This window comes from Cupressus sempervirens, chromosome 1 (assembly GCF_028749045.1).
Source record: "Cupressus sempervirens isolate cs-2001-9-10 chromosome 1, ASM2874904v1, whole genome shotgun sequence".
Taxonomy (NCBI): Eukaryota; Viridiplantae; Streptophyta; class Pinopsida; order Cupressales; family Cupressaceae; genus Cupressus; species Cupressus sempervirens.
In genome coordinates, this window is record NC_143118.1 from 37,217,667 (window position 1) to 37,243,374 (window position 25,708).

General features: G+C 36.2%; 1 pseudogene; it reads right to left on the reverse strand.

The window, feature by feature from the left end:
- Positions 1-228: 228 nt before the first annotated feature.
- On the reverse strand, positions 229-25,434 carry LOC149576053 (glutamate receptor 3.3-like; annotated as a pseudogene).
- Between the last annotated feature and the right edge of the window lie 274 nt (positions 25,435-25,708).

Consider the following 25,708-nt stretch of genomic DNA (forward strand, 5'->3'; position numbering starts at 1 on the left):
ACCTAAAATGAAGTTTGTACCATGTAGAGATAGCTAGGTGTTCAAGAAAATTTAGTTATTCTATACATGCCCAATCAGCCTCCTTCCAATAACTGTGAGCTACCATTGTAATGACAAAGGCATGGGAGCTTCAGAACCACGATGGTAGTTAGTTGTCCTATAATCAAACTAAATAAGGGAAATGTCATAGGCATGATTAACAAAGAAACCTGCATCAAGGGACATTAATCAGATTGGAGTTCTTGAAGGATGGCTCAATTCATATTTAGGATCCATTTCTATGTCTGCACGCTTCCTCTCTAGCCTCCTTTCTTTTTTGTTATCCTCCCTTTTCGTAACAAAAATAGAAAATGACCTTAGAACCATTGCACTTTTTAGTTTGAATGGTTGCGACTTACCAGGAGATTCCTCAGTAGAAGGATTAGCATAACGGATGAATTGATAAATCATGCCAATGAAGAATGCAAATAGAGCTACAAGGCACACACCCCCTGTGAGCAAGAAAAGGTCCTAGAATCTTTTCAAGCCAAACTGATTTGATTGAATTTCACATTCCTCTTGACTACATGCAACATTTTTCAACCATTTACCATGATTCCTCTGAAGTTCCCCACTTTCTGAAAGGGCAAGGATTATTGTGGACATGTCAACTGCTAGTTTAAAGTGCTTTGGAAAAACCTATTTAGTGTGAACACAAATCCTAAAAGGTTAAATTTCATTGTAAAAGAAAAATGAAAATAGTTAAGCATAGATCATACTTACAAATTCCCATCCTTTTTTAGTGAATTTCATGCCCATAATAAAAAATCCACACCATATGGATAGAAACGATTCAATGTATGGAAGCTCATCCACAACTATTGCCACACCACCTTTGTTAGGCCCTAGTGACAATGCTTCAGCATAATTATCATGCAAGCTTAAAGGAACAAATTTGTTTTTTGAAATGTTAAACTGTTGTGATAGATAATCTATGACATAAGATCCTATTTGATGTCCTATTGAAGGCTTGGTCAATACCAGGTTATCAATTCCATGAATTATTGGGGAAAGCTACTCCACTGTGATGACTAATGTTAAACTTGTTGTGTAACTCGAATTAATTATTAAAATAACAAAAAATTGTATGATCACTACTACACGTCCAAGGATGTTCACAGTCTTTTCCCCCACATAGCCATAAATCCCATAGGTCATTATTTGATTTTTTTTGTGAAATGAAAATTCTCTCATAGATTAGAGTGATAGAAAGCTTTCCAATAATACAAATCAGGTGAATCTTGATTGCTAGGTTACTACATCTTTAGAAACCTTCAAGTATTTTAAGATGAATAATAAACTAAAACAAAAAAATTAAGGGAAATATTTTTTAAAATACAAAATTTAATATTATTCCTATTCCATTTTTGTACAACCAAACTATGGACTACAATATTCCCATCAAATTCCAAGTGAACCAAACAAGATTGGAATTGCCCTTTTCTATTCTCATTCCCCATTTCCATTCCTATTCTAATTTTCAATTCCTATGCTAGCAAACAAACGGGGCCTAAAAGCATACACCAAAATTGTCTATTTCCAACACACTCAAACAAATTTTAGAAATCAAGGAGGGTACTCACTTTTGGCAAAGAACATCATGGAGAATGTGAACCTGCCAAAACTAATGCCTGTAAGGCATTTCATCTTACATGTCTCAAATGCAACAACAACATTATCATGTCTTCTGTTGTCAAGAAAGTAACAAATTAAGAATAATAATGTAACATTTCAATATATGGATTTCCTTCAGAAGAAATTACCAGAGCATAGTCATCACTTGCTCCCTCAGAAGCCCTCAGAACTCAGGGTTTGATCTATGCTCTAGAATTCGCACAACTATCCAATGAAAACAAAAAAGGCACCAATTATACACCACATCTCTAGTGTAAATGGCTACAAGAAAGCCCATGCATTAGAATTAATCCCTTTAATAGGTGCCACCACAACTAAGGTAGATTTTACATAAGGTTGCATAAAGTCCACAGTCTTCATTCGTTTTGCCACAATTGCAATATCTCCAATGAATGCATCTAATTTCTACAAGATTCCATCAGTTTAATAGCTGAGTAAAAGTAGGATGCAATACATATATATTTGTAGTGTACTTAGATCATGTGACCAATTCTTCATGTTGTGCAAGAACACTAGTGTGAAAATGAAATCAACAGTAAGAAAACCAACCATGATACCAAAATATAGGGATAGGAATGGAGAAGATTCAAAATTCATGGTAAAATATGTACCAACCTTTAAGGAAACCTACTCCACGAGCTCTTCATAACTACATTGAGAATCTCATGTTCCATAATATATGAATGTGTGTGGAATGACATAAGGAAGCAAGTTCATGGCAGCGATAAACACATCAATGGAAAATCCTCTTGGTATATTCATATTGTGGCTACCATATTTTTTGGAAACAAATTCTTTAAAACCCATTTTTGTAGGCACACTGATCTCAAGTTTCCTACCATTGTTTGGAGATGTCCAGCCCCGTGGCACTTGCATGCTTTCACTAGGCCATATGACATTGCAAAGCTCCTAATATTGGCTATGCTTATTCTTATGTTTGATGGTAGCTAAATATTCTATTGGTGATTCTAGTATATACATAAAACTATACAAGTACATATATAGTTGTGTGCCATATGCACACAACTATAGGAAAGGAAAGAATCAATTTAGGAAAGAATAGTTTAGGAAAGAATCAGTTTAGGAAAGAATCAATCCAGTATTAGAAAAAATCCAATATCGCAACACTCCCCCTTAAGTTGGTGCATAGATATCCCACATGCTCAACTTGCCTAGAACACTCGACATGAAACTGCTTTGGTAAGAATATTGGCCAACCGATCCTCTAATTGAATCTTAGGCAGCTCCACAATCTTCTCATCCTACTTTTCCTTAATAAATAATATGTCTATCTCCACATGATTTGTATGATCATGTTGAACTAGATTATAAGCAATATCACATGCTACTTTATTGTCACAATATAGTTGAATTGTCTGCCTAGGCAAATAGCCCAAATCTCTTAGGAGAAGTCTTAGCCACAATGCTTCACATAATTTGAGTTCCATACCTCTAAATTATGCTTCCACACTTTATCATGCAACTGTTAGAGTAATTATTTGTTTACACTTATTAATTAAATCACTTTGATTTAATTAAATAAGTTTCCTATTACTCTAATTTTCTTAAGCTATCTCTTAGGTGCATATAATTAATATTTTATATTAATTATATTGTGCAACCTAGCTTTTTTAGGCTTTAGGTTACCCTTTTTAGGTTTTGATCTCCTTTTATAGGGATTGATCTCTTTGTAATTTATTCATTCACTTTTGATAATAGCAATCCCTTTTTTTGCTTATCAAGAATGTCTCATCTATGGATTTGGCAATTCTTGTCTCCATAGCTTTTTGCTTCTCTTTCTATGACAGGTGTTTGCATGTAGGTGATTCTTGGGAGCTATGGGGTTGATCTTTCATCAACTTCAACATGGTATCAAAGTGCAGGTCAATGATTCGAGTCCCTCTAGCCCTTTGACCCTTTGTCAACATAGGCTAGGCTTGGATTATCAACATGGTATGTAGTGGGTGCAAATCCCACATGATAAATGGTTGTATCCAGCTCCATCATGTGGGGGGGTGTTGGCGTAGCAACTATATCCCTGATGAGATCCCTCTCCACTATTAGTACTTGGTATGATGGAAAAATCAACATGGTATCAAAGTTCTAGATCTTCATGCCCCTATTTAGTTTATGAGAGATTTGTCTTGGCTTTCAGATCTGTACTTTTTTTATTTCAGAGGGTTTCAATTTTCAGAGTTATTTTGTATTGGATTTGGGGGCTTATTGTTTCGGTGCTTTTTGAGCCCAAACAGACCTCACCGTTGGATTCGTAGCACCCAAAAACCCCTATTTCCATATAAAATTTGTCTAATGAAGACACAGTTGAAATTTGAGGTAAAAAATTTTGCTACCCGATTTGGACACGCTTTCTGAGGAGACAATTTATTTTTTTTATTTTTTTAAATCAAAAAAACAAAAGGCTTCATGAAAAAAAAGCTCATGATTTCTTTTTAAAAAAGGGTATGCTTCTTTTTTTTTTTTAAATTCTTCAAAAGAGTTTTTTTTTTTTTAAAAAAACCTTTTTAAATCTTCCTAAAAAGGATGCTTGCATCATTAAAAGTACTGACACAACAATGACATCAAAAAAGTAATGATGCAGTAGGTCTGACAGCCACAGGTGCTGATGTCATCCATTTTTGGGCTGAAATTTGATGGCTTTCAAACCATCATTTCTATAATTTGTTTTGTCTTAAAAAACTGTCTGTGGTTTTTTGGTTGTATCTTTGTCATACAGAGGTATTTTTTGATGAATCTTATATCATCAAAAATATCTTTCCAAGCCTGTCATGATGGTACTATTTATTTGGACATTTGATGCTGTTTGGTTTCTCATTTAGGCAGTCAAAACTAGAAGTTCTATTTTGCACTCCGGGATGCATATCTTGCGCATCCGATCTTCAATTTGGGACTTCTTTATATAGTTAGAAAGCTATTTCCACACTCTTTCTAGTGATCTTGGTTGTTGTTCTAGATTCTTCTCCAGACACATTCTATTCAGTCTTTCTTTCTTTTGCATTATGGTGGATATCCTGGTTGTTTCAAGATTGGGGATCGATTTTGTTGCTTTAAATGATTCATTTTGGGCTATACTATGTTTTGTATCAACTTTTTTTCCTTTCTGATCATTGTTAGTATCATTTGTAAGTATCTTTATGCTAATGCACTGAGATAAAGTGTCACTCTTGCATTTTCGGTTCATGAACATTGTTTTGAGATAGTTGTACTCGCACTATTTTATAAAGTGGCATAGGGGGGATAGTTGTTTGCCACTTTTGTGCCCTTTTCCTTTTTGCCCCATGCATTGTCGGTGACACGTGCCTTTATAGATGCTTGTACCTCTTATTCTCTCTCATTGTTCTTGGTTCTTTCTGTAGAGGATTTTAGCCCACATTCTCAGTTGCCTGTCACCTCACCCCGTCTGCATTAAGGGGGGGTTCTTTTGTTGTTTCTAATGCTTCCTTGGTTCGATGGTTCATTGGAGTAAGCTATGTATTCAATTTTTGATCCTATATGCTAGGTGATTGTAGTGGTTGGCTACCTATGTATTTCGTGAGATGGATCATCTACCATATAGACACTCTCATTTCGTGTCTTCTATTTTCATAGAGGTTCTACAGATCAGCAATTTCTTTTTGGCAGAGTTTGTGGCTTCTTCTGCTTTAGTGGTTCTCTTCATGATCACTCTTTGTTCCTATCTTCTGGAACATTCTTTGCTATCTCTTTTTGAAGTAGGGTTTTTCCCATGTGGTTTTCTCTATTTCTTCATTTCATAGAGATTTTGTTGTGATTGGGTACCTTATCAGGCCTTGTTGCCAGGACCCATTTTTCTGCTTTCATAGTTGTGTTAGGTTAGCTTACCTCTTGAGCTTCTCTTAAGAGGGGTTGTTAGAGTAATTATTTGTTTACACTTATTAATTAAATCACTTTGATTTAATTAAATAAGTTGCTTATTACTCTAGTTTTCTTAAACTATCTCTTAGGTGCATATAATTAATATTTTTTATTAATTATATTGTGCAACCTAGTTTTTTTAGGCTTTAGGTTACCCTTTTTGTATTTCGATCTCCTTTTATAAGGATTGATCTCTTTGTAATTTATTCATTCACTTTTGATAATAGCAATTCCTTTTTTTTCTCATCAAGAATGTCTCATCTATGGATTTGGCAATTCCTGCCTCCATAGCTTTTTGCTTCTCTTTCTGTGATAGGTACTTGCATGCAAGTGATTCTTGGGAGCTATGGGGTTGATCTTTCATCAACTTCAACAACAACAACATTCTATTTTTTGCTTCTCCATCTAACGAGATTACTTCCTACAAAGGTGAAATAACTTGAAGTAGAATGCCTATCATCTACTACTCCAGCCTACTTAGCATTAGTATATGCATCAACACTTTGATAATCCTCATTTTTAGTGAATAAAATTCCTTTTTCCAGGAGCAGACTTTAGATACCTCAAAATGCTCATAAATGTATTCATATGTTGCTTTCTAGGATTATGCATAAATTGGTTAACAATACTTAATGCATAGGCAAGGTCTGGCCTTGTGTGTGCTAAGTACATCAATCTTCCTACGAGTCTCTACTATCTTCCTTTATCAACTGGTAGCTAGTTAGACTCAATACATAACTTCAATCCTTCTTCCACTGGTGTATCAGTGGGTTGACTCGCTGACATACTGATTTCCCATAACAAGTTTAAGGCATACTTTCTTTGAGATAGAAAGATCCCTTTATTAGATTGAGACACTTCGATCCCAAAGAAATATTTCAAGGGACCGAGGTCTTTCATTTTGAATTCTCTGAACAAGTAATCTTGTAGAACCCTCCTGTCTTCAAGATCATTTCATGTATCTATCATGTCATCTACTTACACAATAAGTGCAGTGATCTTACCCTGTTGATTCTTTATGAATAAAGTGTGGTATGAATTGCTCTGACATTAATCAAAGGCTTTCATTGACTTTGTGAATCTTCCAAACCATGCCCTTAGAGATTATTCCAACCCATATAGTGACCTCTTCAATCTACACACCTTTAGACAATGTATTTCTAGTATCATGAAGCCAAGTGGGAGTTCCATGTAGACTTCTTCGAACAACTCTCCATGTAGAAAGGTGTTCTTCACATCAAAACTATTGTAATGGCCAACCCAAGTTCACAACTAGAGACAATAAGACTTGTACTATATTGATTTTAGCTACAAGTGCAAATGTCTCTATATAATTGATCCCATGGGTTTGGGGGTACCCTTTTGCCACCAGTCTCACCTTAAAGCTTTCAATTGTACCATATGGTTTGTACTTAATAGTATAAACCCACCGACATCCAACTATTTTCTTTTCTAGTGGATGATCAACAAGTTCCCAAGTATTATTTTCCTGTAATGATTTCATCTCCTCATTCATAGTGGCTTTCCACCTTGGATTAGCTAAGGCTTTCTACACATTGTTAGGAATATATATAGTAGATAATTGATTTACAAATGAGTACTTTGATCCTGACAAACAATGGTCAGATAGATAATGACTCATAGGATATTTAACTTTACTAGAAAGTTTGGGTTCATATGTGGATTTAGGGATATCTCTGGTGAGACACTGGGGTAGCTATTCTCTAGATGGTTCAGGAACATCCTTGGTAAGTGATTGATGTGGTGTGAGGGAATTGGATGAAGGTGGACTCACAGCTTCAGTTTCTAGGTGTTCATCACTACTTTGATCCAAAGATTCAGCTACTTCCTTATTAATAGGTTCAGATAGTTCCCCTTCTTCAGAGATGTCCAAGCTACCCACATCTTCAGAGATGTGAACATCCACATCTTTTAGAGGTGTTATCCACATCTTCAAATATGTCCAAGCTATCTACATCTTCAGAGATGTGAACATCCACATCTTCACCGATGTGATCATCATAGTCTAGAGTCTGAATTACCTTCTAGTACTCCCCTTGAAGTTCAAGCTCAAAGGAAATATACATCGAGTCTTCATGAAAAAATACATCCAATGTAATAAACATTCATTGGGTTGGAAGCATCAACACCCCTTTTGATAAGCAACATATCCTAGAAAGACACATCACAACGCTAGAGGAGATAACTTGTTGCGCTAATGCTTATGGAGGTGTATGAAAGCTACACAACCAAAGATATGAGGAGGTAAATTTGGGACAACTAGAGCAACAACCACCTCAACGAGAGCCTAGGCTGGTGTTTGGAGATCAATAGTGTTGGAGGGTACTTGGTTGATCAAATATGCTACAAAGATAAGTGCTTTGCCTCAATAGGATAATGACATATGGGCTTCTATTAGAGAAGCATGGGCAACCTCCAATAAGTGACAATTTTTTCTCTCGGCTACCCCATTTTTTTGAGGTGTATTGAAACAAGCAGTTTGATGAATAGTTTCGTGTGCTTCCAAATACTACTCAAGTTCAGAATTCAAATATTTTTCTCCATTGTCACTATGAAGAACTTGAACTTATGCATTGTGCTAAGTACAAATCATGTTATAAAAATTTTGAAATAACAAGTTCACATCAATTTTAGACGTCATTAAGCATACCCAAGTCATCCTAGTACAATCATCAATAAAAGTAACCAACCAACGTGTTCCACCCAAGGTAGTGACTTTGGATGGACCCTAAACATCGAAATGTATGATCATAAATGGAATTGGATTTTTATTCAAAGTTAATGGAAAAGAAGCATGATGGCTTTTTGCAAGTTCAAAAACTTCACAGTGGAAGCTAGAAACATCAAATTTTGCAAATAAACTAGGAAATAGTTTCTTCAGGTAACCAAAGGAAGCATGTCCCAAAGTCGATGCCATAACCAAATTTTAAATTTCTACTTGTCCCCCTCAGAGCCATCCATCACTAGAGCTTGACACGGCTTGTCTGAACTCTTTGACACTAAGTCCAAGTAATACAACTTCCCTCACCTAACACCACAACCAATCATTTACCTCATTTGGATGTCCTTAAACACACAGAAATTAGGCCAAAAAATCATGTAACGCCCCGCCAAAGGATCCAAAAGAATTAACCTAAAGTTTTACTAAGTTTGCTAAACATTTTTTTTTTTTAAAGTAAGAAAGTATAACATACACATCAAACACATAGTAGCGGAAGCAATAACATGTAATCATCGACAAACATACATTGTAAGTTACATTTCTTAAAGATCCCAAGATGTTGAGTCACGTTTAAAATTTAATTAATTCTAAGTCTAACAACTATCACATACATATGAAAGAATAATCAGAAAGTCCCATGTCCATAATATACATTTGTTCCAAATGCCTCTCGACAAATTAATTCGGAATGCCCAATCATCCACTGTACAAGTCACAGGGTATGAAAGGCTTAAAAGAATATACATATGTAAAAATCAAGATAAAACATCCTCAAATCCATGATACAAAGTACAGTAAAAATATATGAAACTATTCACCATACATGATACATCCATACATCCATAATGATAAAACATCTATCATAAAATCTAACCATCCATCATAATAATCCAAGAACATAATGAAGGTAAATGCCAATCATGAAAACTCCAGCCACGGTGACCATGGAACAGATCTCAATGGTAAGAGTAAAAGCACTACCACTAGACCGCGTGGAACCTAAATGGTCCACTCCCACCGCGCTGAGGAGATAGTCTCAAGTCCCAAATAGGATAACGAAACCTATAATCATAAATACTCTCTAAGTCCAGGAAATCCTATAAGTATGCTAACTCAAGGGTTCCTAAAGAGATCGACATCTAAATCCCAGAGGTAACACAAGACACGTAGGAAACCTAATATGCAAGCGGGAAAGTGTCATCGCAAAAGTCATGTAGAAGTTACCCGAGCAATCCCTTAGGAATCACGGGTCCCTACTGATCCTGCGGCCACTAGTATCCTCTCGTATAGACGAGGCCTACTATGGAATGCAAGGTCGTAACCAAGCGTTCTCTCTACCCCATCCTAGTCTGTACTAGCACTCAAGGCATGGCATTTTCTCTCATTTAGTGTAAATGTTTTCACTTATTAAACACGACTTACAATGGGTTTCTCAAGGTAGCCTCTTAAGGCTCCGACCCCCATTGCAAGCCACTTCCCGACTCTACACATAGATAACCTACCCTAGGCTCATGAAATCATAAATCAAAGAATCATAATAAAGCCACCTCAGTCCTATACAAGCAACTGAAAAACATCATAAAAGATAATCCACAAAATTACATCCGTTTTTCATGAGCAACAGATAATATCAATTAGTAATCATATGATCACGACAATTCTCTATCAGCAACTGAAGGTATCAATGATAAGTCACAAAATCCAATGGTTCTCCAATGAGCAACCAGAAAGTATCCCAATAGTAAATTACAATACTGATCGAAGACTCCAAAATGGTCAAGTCAACACATGACATCATCAAGAACATAACAAACTTCAGTCCTTTCAAGCGACTGAAAAGCAATCCAAGTATAACTGATCGAGACTCAAAAATGGTTATCAAATATAACTGACCGAGACTCAAAAATGGTTAAGTCAAGTATCTCAAATACGTACATCTCAGCTTCACACAAGGAAACTGGAAAGCAATAACAAACAGTAAACACAATCATGTCATAGAGCACTTCATCACATTACCATGGTCAGATTAAGAAAGATCGAGACCAAATCATCATGACATCACATTCACAACCCCGAGCCTCTGGTAACAACCTAAACTAGTCAACGCTAAACCAACCCCATAACATTCAAAGCACAAAGACAACATCAAAGTCTCAGAGATTGGATCTGAAAGTATATTATTTGAGTTAAGGTAAGGTTTATGTTTCAGTTTAATGTTGAATTTCAAGTAACTAAGTTTTCATAATTACCCCTTACGATAACCCATTTCTATAATAACTTCCATTAAGTCAATACTTCAAATCTACCATTTAATCAATTAACATTCATTATTAATTAACTTTAATTAAACTAATTTTTATTAAATTAATCAATAATCATTTGTTCCAATTACTTATTTTAATCTATCTATTAATTGTTAATTTATTAATATTTAACCAACATTATTAATAAATTAATATTCACAAACTATGTTAAATGTATTATTATTTAACTAATCAATATTAATCAAGATTAAAATATTTATTAATTAAAATATATTAAAAATTTATAAATTGAAAATTTTAAAAAGTAATAAAATTTATACATAATAAAAAAACGAATTTAAAAAAAAAAAATCCTTTTAAAAAAAAAACTTTTAAAGCTCGTTCTTTTAATAAGACCCTGCAGTCGCAGGGCCTGCGGCAGCAAGTACTCTGTACCTACCATCGCAGTACCTGCGACGCAGGTACTGTCGGCTCCGCCGACAGTGGGGGTGGGCACGGGATAATTCCCTCCCCCCCACTAATAACATATGTATATATATTTTTTGTTTTATATATTATATTTAATTTTTTTAAAAACAAAAGAATACCATTTCGTTATTAATAAGATTTTTATTAATAAACCAATTAATTAAGAATATATATATATATATTAAAATAATTTCTTTTAATATATATATATAAAAATAAAAGCATTGAAAATTTGGTTCCCTTCTTTAAATTGATATAGAAAATATAGTCAACCATTCGAACTTCTAATTTAGAATTTCGGTATTAGATTCAACCCTTCCCATTTAAATCTTATGTATACAGAAGTTTATTGACAAGCATCTGATAAATTCCAATATCGTAATGTTTTAACATTCATCACAGAGAATTCCAGATTTACAAACCCCAGACACGAAGAAGACAAGAAAGGATAATTGCGTATTTAATCGATAATCAAAAACACAAGACCCTACCTGATCCTGATGCTATTATGAAATCTCCAGGAACTGTAAGAGAATTTGCTCCTCTCAATAACCTTCTTCCGAAAAATCTTTCTTTGGTATTAGCCTTCTGAAATTCGCTTCCAAAAGTTGTCTCCCCAAAAATTCTCGTCCAACTTCGTATTCTCCAAAAATGAACCCCCAAAGTTGTGATAAGCAATTTCTCCTCAAATTAGGGCACTAATTGTGCGTTTACCCGAGAAGACTCTTTGCACAACTCAGTTAACTCCAAATTAACCTTTATTATCTTTTCTTTTTTTTTTGCATTCAACTTTCATGCACATTAAGTTGAATTATTAAATAACTTTATTTAATATTCCACTTGACTTCTATTTTAAATTAATTTATTACTTTAATCTTATGTGCACTTTTAAGAAATTAAAATAACATTATTAATTTCTATAATTTAATCTTTTAATTTAATTCTCATATTTAAACTCATGCTTAGATCATGTGATCTAGAATTCTTAATAATTTAATATCTTTCAACTTTTAATTTATTTTAGAACTTAATTGATAACATATTTAATTAATTTAAATAACAATAATATTTAGCATTTATTTAAAAATGAACTCCAAATATATTATTATTAAATTAAATAAATATTATCCTGTTCTAAATTTATCTTTGAACTTTAATCTCCAAATTTAATTCTTTTATTTAATTAATTTCTCAATTAATTAAATATAAAGATATCATAATAATTCTCTATTAAATTAAATCATTAATTAATCTTTTTAATTAGACTTAATTAATAGAAAATACACCAAGGACTCATAAAGCAACATACGAAAACCTATCATAGAAAAACACATACCAAATCAAACAAAAGGGTTATAATCATGAAATTACATCATTTGATGCATTCGGAGGGTACTTAACTCAGATACTTGTCCTAATTATCAATTAGGACAATTGGCTAAAGGGTTTAGGGATTGGACTTAAGAGTTTATCTCCCCTCTCTTACCATTGAGACAGTGCGATAGGGTACGCTCATCCTGACAATTCAGGGAAGTCGATACCCGGTACCTGCAACCTGCATAAAATTCACACATGTACAAACACAATATTCTAAGCTAAACAGACAATGGCAAGAAGTGGTGCATCGTGTAGATCCCAACTAGCAGGTGACTACGACTCCCTTCCTTAACCACATCAAAAACACCATACATAAATAAAACAACACGTATACCATACACATGCAGTATGGGGTAAGTATCCATAAGAAGCACATGGAATAATAAACCATCTAACTAATCATCATTGATAACTGAAACCATTGAATAATCATCATACATGCATGAAATATAGAGTACCAAGTAATCTCATCATATAATAAACTGAGTGTAAACATCATCTGATAATCTCTAAAATAATAATACTAATCATTAAACATAAATTGGCCTAAAAGAGTTTGGCAATGATATCAGAAATGTAACTTAAAAATGTAGACTAGGGGCAGGCACTACATCCACCCCCCCTAGACTTAGGCTTACTCCTGGAAGCCTATAAACAAATAGGGATATAAATCCCATAATCTAGATGCATCCTCCCATGTAGCTGAAGAGTCATCAGTAGGGTCCCATTGGACCCTTACCTGCTCTATGGTTCGACCCCTGAGGGTCAACTCCCGCTGCTCCAGAATACGAATTGGCTCCAAAGCTAGTTGTCCATCCTCTACCTGCAATGCATTCCAATCAAGAATATGTACCACATCAGGGATATACTGTCTAAGTACTGAAACATGGAAAACATCGTGAATGCGAGCAAGGCTAGGTGGTAAAGCAAGACGATAGGCAACTGAACCAATCCTCTCAAGAATATCGAATGGTCCCACAAAGCGAGGTGCTAGCTTTGAGCCCTTTCCATAACGGATCGGACTCTTCCGCGGACACACTCTCAAGAAAACCTTCTCTCCCATAGAAAACTGCTTATCTGTCCTATGTGCATCAGCATACTTTTTCTGCCTATCCTGTTCCGTTATCAAGTGCTCTTGGATACGCACCACCTGTTTCTCCATGTCACGAAGCATCTCTGGACCCAACAGGATGCGATCCTCAAGGCTATCCCAACTCAAAGGTGTACGACAAGGGCGTCCATATAAGGCTTGGAAAGGTGCCATGCCAATAGAACTGTGATACCCGTTGTTGTAAGCAAACTCCACTAGGTAGAGATAGTCCTCCCAATGAGTCTGCCTATCCATCACGTACATCCTCAACATATCTTCGAGAACCTGATTCACTCTCTCTGTCTGCCCATCTGTCTCTGGGTGATATGTTGAACTGAAATTCAGCTGCGCTCCAAGATCATGTTGTAGTGATGTCCAAAATGCGGAAGTGAAAACATGATCCCTATCCAAAATGATCTTTCGGAGAATACCATGTAGTCTCACAATGTCATGCATGAAGACATTAGCTACTGAAGCTGCAGTGTAGGAAGACCTGATTGGTGCAAAGTGTGCCACCTTGGTCAACCGGTCAACAGTGACCATGATAGCATCATGACGTTGAAGAGTCATAGGTAATCCTACTATGAAATCCATAGAGATGATGTCCCACTTCCATGAAGGAACGAGATTCGGTTGCAAAAGTCCTGCTGGATGCTGGTGTTCTGCCTTGACTCTCTGACACTCAAGACATCTAGCCACAAAATCAGCAATGTCACGCTTCATCCCAGACCAATAGAATAAACGTCGCAAATCTACATGCACCTTCTTGACACTTGGATGTGCCGAATAAGGTGCACGATGGGCCTCTGATAGGATCAATATGCGAAGCTCATCCAGTAGCGGCACATAGATCCTTCCTGAATGTCTCAAAAGGCCATCTGACTCAAGGACATAGCCTGAAAACTTACCCTCCAAGGGTCTCCTTGAATTGATCTCACTGCACACCTCCAGATACCATGAATCAGTGGGGAGTGCCTGAAGTATCTGACACCTCAAATCGACACTAAGAGTCATAGATGATATCACATGTTTCCTGTGACTCAAAGCATCAGCTACAACATTCTCCTTCCCCTGGATATACTTTACCTCAAAGTCATACTCGCACAAAAACTCCATCCAACGCCTTTTCCTAGCATTCAGATTAGGCTGCGTGAATATGTACTGAAGACTACGATGATCGCTATGTAGTTCAAATCTGTGTCCCAACAAGAAATGTCTCCATCTCACTAAGGCATGAACTATTGCGGCTAACTCAAGGTCATGTGTAGGATAATTCAACACATGATCCTTGAGTTTGTGTGATTCATAAGCAATCACTCGACCATTCTGCATTAGAACTGCTCCAATAACCTCAAGGGAAGCATCTGTACACACCATGAAATCACCTTCTAGATCAGGTACTGCTAAGATCAGTGCACTAGTCAGAAGCTCCTTGAGTTTCTGAAATGCTTCTACACATTTTTCTGTCCAAAGAAACTTCTTTCCTTTCCTCTGAAGGGAGGTAATAGGGTGTGCTATTCTAGAGAAGTTTTGAACAAATCTGCGATAATAACCAGCTAGACCCATGAAACTACGAATCTCTGACACAGTAGTGGGTGCAGGCCAATCTACTATTGCCTGGATCTTCGCAAGGTCTACAGAGATACCTTCACCTGAAATAACGTGTCCCAAATACTGTATCTCTGATTGAAAGAAATCACACTTTTCCGCATTGGCATAAAGTTGATTATCTCTCAAGCACTGCAAAACTAAACTCAAATGTTCCTCATGTTCCTTTTGGGACCTAGAATATATCAGAATATCATCAAGGAACACAAGAACAAATCTATCAAGATAGGAACGGAACACCCCATTCATTAAGCACATGAAAACTGATGGAGCGTTCGTCAGTCCAAAGGGTACCACTGTGAACTCATAATGCCCGTAGCGAGTTTGGAAGGTGGTCTTATGAATATCAGCCTCCTTGATGCGAAGTTGATGGTATCTTGACTTAAGATCAATCTTAGAGAACACTGTAGCCCCCTTGATCTGATCAAATAAATCATCAATCCTTGGTAAAGGATACCTGTTCTTTATTGTCACCTTATTCAGCTGTCTGTAATCAATGCAAAGGTGCAAAGAACCATCCTTCTTCTTCACGAAGAGCACTGGAGCTCCCCATGGTGATACACTAGGTCGAATACTACCCTTGGCCAAAAGTTCCTCTAACTGCAAACGCAACTCACTTAACTCTTGAGTGGTCATACGGTAAGGAGCTCTAGAGATAGGTTCCGCTCCTGGAGTGAGCTCAATGCTAAAATCAATGTCTCTCTTCAGAGGCATGCCTGGAATCTCACTCGGAAAGACATCAGCATACTCTTGTAAAATAGGGTGATCTAGGGTCTTCCTCGTAGAGTCTTCCTCATCTAGCTCATTTACCATAACGAAAAATACCAGACATCCCTTACGAAAGCTTCACTTTAGTTGCATAGCAGAGATCATCCATAGGGATATAGGCCTCGATATCCCCACAATCTCAACATCCTTCCCTTGGTCATCCTGACACATAATGGTCTTCTTTCTACAGTCTATACTAGCCCTATGAGAGCCAAGCCAATCCATACCTAAGACCACATCGTAGGAGCCAAGAGGAATAACTCGAAAATCGACTGAAGTCTCAAACCCTCCTATGCTAAGTCCACATTTATGAACTACAAAATCTGTGGAAACTTTAGCGCCTGAGGCTAGTTCCACTTGCCAACCATGATCTTGCTTAACCGACTCCAGCTTACACTTATCAACTAGAGATGGAGAAATGAAAGAATCTGTAGCACCTGAATCAAATAATACAGAGAGAGGTGTACCTCGGATAGCTCCTATAGTCTCAACTACTATCCCTTGATGGTCTGCCTGACAGTGATCCACCGCTGCAAATACTCTATGAGATCCACCTGCATTTCCGACTGTAGGCTCAGATGCTGCTGGCCTAGGTCCTGAATACTGAGATGCTCGCTGTGGGTAGTACGCTGCAATATGACCAATCTGTCCACACGAATAACATCCCATGCTTCTACCAGATCCTCTCCCTATAGGTGGTGCATTCGACCACTGGTGGCTACCCCTGCTAGCAAGAGACTGGCTGCTCTGTGCAGGCCGAGATTGCTGATTTTGTTTATTACGTTGAGCATTGCGATTGATCCTAGAGTTGGATCCACCGCCACCACTCTGTGCCTGAGGGTAAAATCCCTTATGCTGCTGAGGCTGCTGCTGAGAATGCTGATTCCTCCTAGGGAAGGGAGGCTTCCTGATTCCACCGAAATTGTGGTTACCCTTAGATCCTGCTATAGTAGGTGCTCCCACAAAACTCCCTTGTCCAAAGTTGACACTCTGCTCTACCAAGATAGCTCGATGTACCGCATCCTTGAGGGTCTTAGGCTCAAATACTTTAACACCCCCAATAAAACAGTTATTCAAGCCTCGAATGAAATGTTGTGCCAACTACGCTGGGTTGTCACTGAATCCCGAAAAAGGCATGAGCTCATAGAACTTGCGCTCATACTCTACAACAGTCATAGTGAACTGTCTCAGGTTATGGAACTCATCTGCTCTATGCTGCTTCCATTCCTTTGGTAGGAATTGCTCATGAAAACTCTCCAAGAAAATCTCCCAGGTGACACTACCCATGTTAATGCCCAACTTCTTCTCCTCAATAGTCCACCAGGTGGCCCCAAATAACTCTAGATTGGTAATGGAAAATCTCACTTTGACATTACTGTCAAAGTCCTGCATAGCAAAAATCCTGTCAAGGGCAATATGCCACTACTCAGCTACATACCCAGAACCTTGCCCATTAAAGGGCTTGATCTTGGACCTCTGAAGGTCCTTCATCTGAGAAGATACTATGGATCTATGTCGATCCCTCTGAGGACTCCTAGATCTGTGTCTATGCTCATGTCCAACCTGGTGTTCTCTATCCTGCTCAAGAACAGGAGGTAAGCGATCAATAAGGGTTCGCATCATTTGCCTCAGATCAACCTCCTCAGAGTCAGCATGTCCCTCTTCGTGGTTCTCTTCCTGATGTTCACTGACATGCTCTTCCCTATTCTATTCCTGAATGGGGCTCTCGTGGATAGACTCATGAACACTAATATCTCTGCCTCGTCCACGGGCTCTGCCATGGCCAAGACTACGGCCTCTAACGGAAGATCTTGTCCCAGATACCATCGTACAATAATATCCAAGACACAAGATGCTAAAATAAACATGAAACATACTACTGAAACACATAGATAAAAGACACATGTTTTGCAAACAAGATATTTTCAATTTTCAGCTTACCTATAATTTCAGTTTAAGTATAATTTCAGTTTTGAAGTCTTAAGTGTTGAAGTATGCAAAATATGCAACTAACAATTTAAGTTATGTTTTTAGTTCAAATAGTTTCAAGTTTCAGTTTAAGGTTTGCATTTTTATTCAACTAGTTAACACTAGTGGCGTTCCAATATACCCAAAGCTCCCAATGTAGAAACTCAGGCTCTGATACTAGATGTAACGCCCCGCCAAGGGATCCAAAAGAATTAACCTACAGTTTTACTAAGTTTGCTAAACATTTTTTTTTTTAAAGTAAGAAAGTATAACATACACATCAAACACATAGTAGCGGAAGCAATAACATGTAATCATCAAAAAACATACATTGTAAGTTACATTTCTTAAAGATCCCAAGATGTTGAGTCACATTTAAAATTTAATTAATTCTAAGTCTAACAACTATCACATACATATGAAAGAATTATCAGAAAGTCCCATGTCCATAATATACATTTTTTCTAAATGCCTCTTGACAAATTAATTCAGAATGCCCAATCATCCACTGTACAAGTCACAGGGTATGAAAGGCTTAAAAGAATATACATATGTAAAGATCAAGATACAACATCCTCAAATCCATGATACAAAGTACAGTAAAAATATATGAAACTATTCACCATACATGATACATCCATACATCCATAATGATAAAACATCTATCATAAAATCTAACCATCCATCATAATAATCCAAGAACATAGTGAAGGTAAATGCCAATCACGAAAACTCCAGCCACAGTGACCATGGAACGGATCTCAATGGTAAGAGTAAAAGCACTACCACCCGACCACGTCGAACCTAAATGGTCCACTCCCACCGCACTGAGGAGATAGTCTCAAGTCCCAAATAGGATAACGAAACCTATAATCATAAATACTCTCTATGTCCAAGAAATCCTATAAGTATGCTAACTCAAGGGTTCCTAAAGAGATCGACATCTAAATCCCAGAGGTACCACAAGACACGTAGGAAACCTAATATGCAAGCGGGAAAGTGTCATCGCAAAAGTCATGTAGAAGTTACCCGAGCAATCCCTTAGGAATCCCGAGTCCCTACTGATCCTGCGGCCACTAGTATCCTCTCATACTGACGAGGCCTACTATGGAATGCAAGGTCGTAACCAAGCGTTCTCTCTACCCCATCCTAGTTTGTACTAGCACTCAAGCCATGGGAGAGAACATACAATTATCTTGTTGGGTTCATTTTCTCTCATTTAGTGTAAATGTTTTCACTTATTAAACATGACTTACAATGAGTTTCTCAAGGCAGCCTCTTAGGGCTCCGACCCCCATTGCAAGCCACTTCCCGACTCTACACATAGATAACCTACCCTAGGCTCATGAAATCATAAATCAAAGAATCATAATAAAACCACCTCAGTCCTATACAAGCAACTGAAAAACATCATAAAAGATAATCCACAAAATTACATCCGTTCTTCATGAGCAATAGATAATATCAATTAGTAATCATAGACAGTTCTCTATCAGCAACTGAAGGTATCAATGATAAGTCACAAAATCCAATGGTTCTCAAATGAGCAACCAGAAAGTATCCCAATAGTAAATTACAATACTGATCGAAGACTCCAAAATGGTCAAGTCAACACATGACATCATCAAGAACATAACAAACACTTCAGTCCTTTCAAGCGACTGAAAAGCAATCCAAGTATAACTGATCGAGACTCAAAAATGGTTATCAAATATAACTGATCGAGACTCGAAAATGGTTAAGTCAAGTATCTCAAATACGTACATCTCAGCTTCACACAAGGAAACTGGAAAGCAATAACAAACAGTAAACACAATCATGTCATAGAGCACTTCATCACATTACCATGGTCGGATTAAGAAAGATCGAGACCAAATCATCATGACATCACATTCACAACCCCGAGCCTCTGGTAACAACCTAAACTGGTCAATGCTAAACCAACCCCATAACATTCAAAGCACAAAGACAACATCAAAGTCTCAGAGATTGGATCTGAAAGTATATTATTTGAGTTAAGGTAAGGTTTATGTTTCAGTTTAATGTTGAATTTCAAGTAACTAAGTTTTCATAACTACCCCTTACGATTAACCCATTTCTATAATAACTTCCATTAAGTCAATATTTCAAATCTACCATTTAATCAATTAACATTCATTATTAATTAACTTTAATTAAACTAATTTTAATTAAATTAATCAATAATCATTTGTTCCAATTACTTATTTTAATCTATCTATTAATTGTTAATTTATTAATATTTAACCAACATTATTAATAAATTAATATTCACAAACTATGTTAAATGTATTATTATTTAACTAATCAATATTAATCAAGATTAAAATATTTATTAATTAAAATATATTAAAAATTTATAAATTGAAAATTTTAAAAAGTAATAAAATTTATACATAATAAAAAAAATGAATTTAAAAAAAAAAAAAAAACGTTTTAAAGCCCGTTCTTTTAATAAGACCCTACGGTCTGCCATAGGCCTGCAGCAGCAGGTACTTTGTACCTGCCGTCGTAGTACCTACGACGCAGGTACTGTCGGCAATGGGGGTGGGCACGGGATAATTCCCTCCCCCCCACTAATAACATATGTATATATATTTTTTTGTTTTATGTATTATATTTATTTTTTTTAAAAACAAAAGAATAGCATTTCGTTATTAATAAGATTTTTATTAATAAACCAATTAATTAAGAATATATATATATATATATATATATATATATATATATATATATATATATATATATATAATTTCTTTTAATATATATATCAATAAATAAAAGCATTGAAAAATTGGTTCCCTTCTTTAAATTGATATAGAAAATATAGTCAACCATTCGAACTTCTAATTTAGAATTTCAGTATTAGATTCAACCCTTCCCATTTAAATCTTATATATATAGAAGTTTATTGACAAGCATTTGATAAATTCCAATATCGTAATGTTTTAACATTCATCACAGAGAATTCCAGATTTACAAACCCCAGACACGAAGAAGACAGGAAAGGATAATTGCGTATTTAATCGATAATCAAAAACACAAGACCCTACCTGATCCTGATGCTATTATGAAATCTCCAAGAACTGTAAGAGAATTCGCTCCTCTCAATAACCTTCTTCCGAAAAATCTTTCTTTGGTATTAGCCTTCTGAAATTCGCTTCCAAAAGTTGTCTCCCCAAAAATTCCCATCCAACTTCATATTCCTCAAAAATGAACCCCCAAAGTTGTGATAAGCAATTTCTCCTCAAATCGGAGCACTAATTGTGCGTTTACCCGAGAAGACTCTTTGCACAACTCAGTTAACTCCAAATTAACCTTTATTATCTTTTCTTATTTTTTTGCATTCAACTTTCATGCACATTAAATTGAATTATTAAATAACTTTATTTAATATTCCACTTGACTTCTATTTTAAATTAATTTATTACTTTAATCTTATGTGCATTTTTAAGAAATTAAAATAACATTATTAATTTCTATAATTTAATCTTTTAATTTAATTCTCATATTTAAACTCATGCTTAGATCATGCGATCTAGAATTCTTAATAATTTAATATCTTTCAACTTTTAATTTATTTTAGAACTTAATTGATAACATATTTAATTAATTTAAATAACAATAATATTTAGCATTTATTTAAAAATGAACTCCAAATATATTATTATTAAATTAAATAAATATTATCCTGTTCTAAATTTATCTTTGAACTTTAATCTCCAAATTTAATTCTTTTATTTAATTAATTTCTCAATTAATTAAATATAAAGATATCATAATAATTCTCTATTAAATTAAATCATTAATTAATCTTTTTAATTAGACTTAATTAATAGAAAATACACCAAGGACTCATAAAGCAACATACGAAAACCTATCATAGAAAAACACATACCAAATCAAACAAAAGGGTTATAATCACGAAATTACATCATTTGATGCATTCGGAGGGTACTTAACTCATATACTTGTCCTAATTATCAATTAGGACAATTGGCTAAAGGGTTTAGGGATTGGACTTAAGTGTTTATCTCCCCTCTCTTACCATTGAGACAGTGCGTTAGGGTATGCTCATCCTGACAATTCAGGGAAGTCGATACCCGGTACCTGCAACCTACATAAAATTCACGCATGTAGAAACACAATATTCTAAGCTAAACAGACAATGGCAGGAAGTGGTGCATCATGTAGATCCCGACTAGTAGGTGACTACGACTCCCTTCCTTAACCACATCAGAAACACCATACATAAATAAAACAACATGCACACCATACACATGCAGTATGGGGTAAGTATCCATAAGAAGCACATGGAATAATAAACCATCTAACTAATCATCATTGATAATTGAAACCATTGAATAATCATCATACATGCATGAAATATAGAGTACCAAGTAATCTCATCATATAATAAACTGAGTGTAAACATCATCTGATAATCTCTAAAATAATAATACTAATCATCAAACATAAATTGGCCTAAAAGAGTTTGGCAATGATATCAGAAATGTAACTCGAAAATGTAGACTAGGGGCAGGCACTACAAATCACAACACAAAGTAAAGTAGTGGTGATTTGGGAAACTGACAACAAATTGTAATCCAAAGATGAAACCACTAAAACAAAATCTAGATTCAAAGTATCAATGAGAGGTAAGGATCTTTCTCCAATAATTGGGGTCAGAGAGCCATTGGCAGTGGAAACAAATTTTTGTGAGGACGGTTTAAGGGATGAGACCTATCTAGAATCAAACATCATATGATCCATAGCACAGGAATCAATTATCCATGAACTATTAGAAACAAATGTAAACATATTTAAAGACTCACCACCATTACCTATTGCTATTGCTAATGCCAAGATCTATCTAGCAACATTATCCTTTGTATTTGTTTCAACAAACACTGCACTAGAGGTCTTCTTGGAATTCTTCTTCCATGAATCGTGGCTAGGATCCCACCATTCTGGATACCCAACAAGTTCAAAGTAGTGACTTTTGGTATGACCAGTTTGATTGCAATGGGTGCATTTGTAGGTGGATTTATCAGCACTATTAGTGATCTTAGGTGGCTTTTGAGGAGGCCCATTCTGATTAGGTCAATTTTGAATCACCACGGCTAAAGCTTCAGCCTTTTCTGGTTCTTCAATCATTGTTGTGTGTCGAACAAATCCATGGTGGACCAATGCATGACATGCTTCTAATTCAAGAATAGGATCCTTTCTCAAAATTTCTTCGCGAACTTGTTTGAAGTCACCATCTAATCCAGCAAGAAAAATATGCACCCTTTGTCACTTAATTGATTTTCAGTAAGATTCAACATCGTTCTCACTTTTCATGATTACTTTATCATGATGATCCAACTCACCAAAAATCTCGGTTAATTCTCCATAATACACAAAGAGTGTTCTGTCATTCTGTTTGGCAGAGAAAGCCCTTTGATTCAAGACAAACACCTGCAATTCATATGTTTCATCATAAAAAGCCTTAGATAGATCTTTCCAAATATCTCGAGTACTGGGTAAGTGAATGTATCGCTTCATAATTTATGGGGACATAGATATCAACAGCCATCTTTTGACCTTTTGATTGTATACATACCACTTCTCATATCCATCATCCTTCTCGGTAAGTGGTTGTGAGTTACCACGAATGAAAGAGAATTTCTCCTTCTCAGCAATATGTATCTCCATGATTTGAGACCACAAATCATAGTTTGTTTCATCAAGTGTAATCCCTACCTTGAACAATGAGTCTTTGGATTGAATAATAATGGGAGCAGATTTGCTTTCAAATACTTTTGAATCTAAATCAGCCATGGTTCAATGAAAGGATACAAATGATTCAAGCTTCAACGCTCTGATACCAACTTGAAAATCAGAAATCAAGAAGAATATTTTTCATTCTAGTATATACATAAAACTGTATAGGTACATATATAGTTGTGTGCCATATGTATACAGCTACATGAAAGAAAAGAATAAATTCAATATTAGAAACAATTTAATATTCCAACAGGTGCAACCGAGAGGCCGTTGTTATCTGACCAGTAACCGATGCTGCGGAATCCTGTACCAGCAATGTTAATAATCTCAAAAGCAGAGTCCACAAGACCCCTGTTTTCATCTAGTTTCATGGGACCTGAAACACCACTGAAATTCGTTTCTAGTATTATCCGACGCAACTCTGCTCCTTCTTTGAAGACCTTCAAAGCTGCTAGTTCTGAAGTATTGATTCCACTCCTATCTGACAGCGTGTTCCGTTCTTCAAAAGAGAAATTGCCTCTTTGATTCAGAAAGGCGTTCATGAGCAATCATCAGTATAGTGTCATAAGCATACATCCCAAACACATTCAAAGAGACATCTACCGTGTGAGCTCTTTGTAACCTTTTCCACTCTCCTGCAAACTCCTCGTACATTCCTGAATTTGGGATTTGTCGTCGCAGGCCGATCACCCTCTGAAGTGAATTCATGCCTTCGGTTGCAAGTCCAGTTGAATCAAGAACAGAGGACAGCCAATCTGTGACTATCCAAACATATCTCCTGCTCAACACCCCCATTTTCTTAGCTTTAGAGAAGAGGTTAAGACCGTCATCTGAATTCATGTGGACTACAAAAACCCGTGCCTCTACTAAACCCAAATCCGCTAATATATCACCCATCTCGTTCTGGCTGATATGAGGAATCACAGCTGCCTTGTGAGTAATTCTAGCTCCCACATTTCCCAGAGCATCTTCTAATGTAGAAACTCAATTTCTGCCATGGTCGTCATCTAAGTACACTGCTACAACTTGTCTCCAGCCATAATAGCCCACTATAGCAGCAATTGCAGACATTTGAGAAGAATCGCTGTGAGCCATCCTGATAAAATATGGATACTCATGTGATGCAAGAGTGGAATCAGTAGCTGCAAATGACAAAAGTGGTATTTGAAGTTCCTTCGCCAGATGTGAGGCGATGTGAGAAAGAACAGATGATTGTGGACCAATTATTGCCACCAAATCTTTCTTCAACAATTCCAAAGCTGCACAAAGTAAAAGAAAAAACAGCTGTGATGAAAACGTCAGATGATTTAAATCATCAACAAAGTAATAACTCTGAATAGTTGAATTTGCGCCTGACCTGCTGATGCGCCTATGAAAGCAGTGCAATTAGAATCCATCATATTGAGCTCCATCTTTGTACCACCAAGCAGATTAGAATCGGTGTTCACATTCTCCGCTGCCAATTCCATGGCACTCTTCGCCTCTCTTCCAATTGTCGAGTCAACTGCGAAAAGAGCACCGACATTTACGACCAAAGACCTCGCACTTCCGACATTGATTGTATTACATGGTGATGATGGCATCCACAGTACAGAGAATAGTAATATATTAAGGAGCACAGATACAGAACACTGGCAGCACGCTAACTTATTAATCCACATCTTCAGTTTAATTTGAAAAGATATTGTCTGTATCTTCAGTTTAATTAAAAGGAACATTGCATTGAAGGCACGTTCGAGTCTCACATAACTCAAATTCCGAGCGCACTCTGTAGCCTTCCTACACACGTCTGGCATGGTTCTTCAATGCCAAACAATCCAGCTAAACGAAGCATTTAAAGCCCACATTCAGACATGAGTAATGTTTGACAATCTTTGTGGAGAATCTGAATAGTATTTGTCGATATCAATGAGAATGTTAGTCAATCTCTCTGCAGAAATTGATTAGTATATGCTGGTATCAATGATATGATATGATAGATTTTAATGACGTCCATGAGACTAAAGTAGTCTATGGGACCCATGCAATCGCCCTCCTGAGTCAGGAGCCAAACTAGTCAGTTGCAAAGTT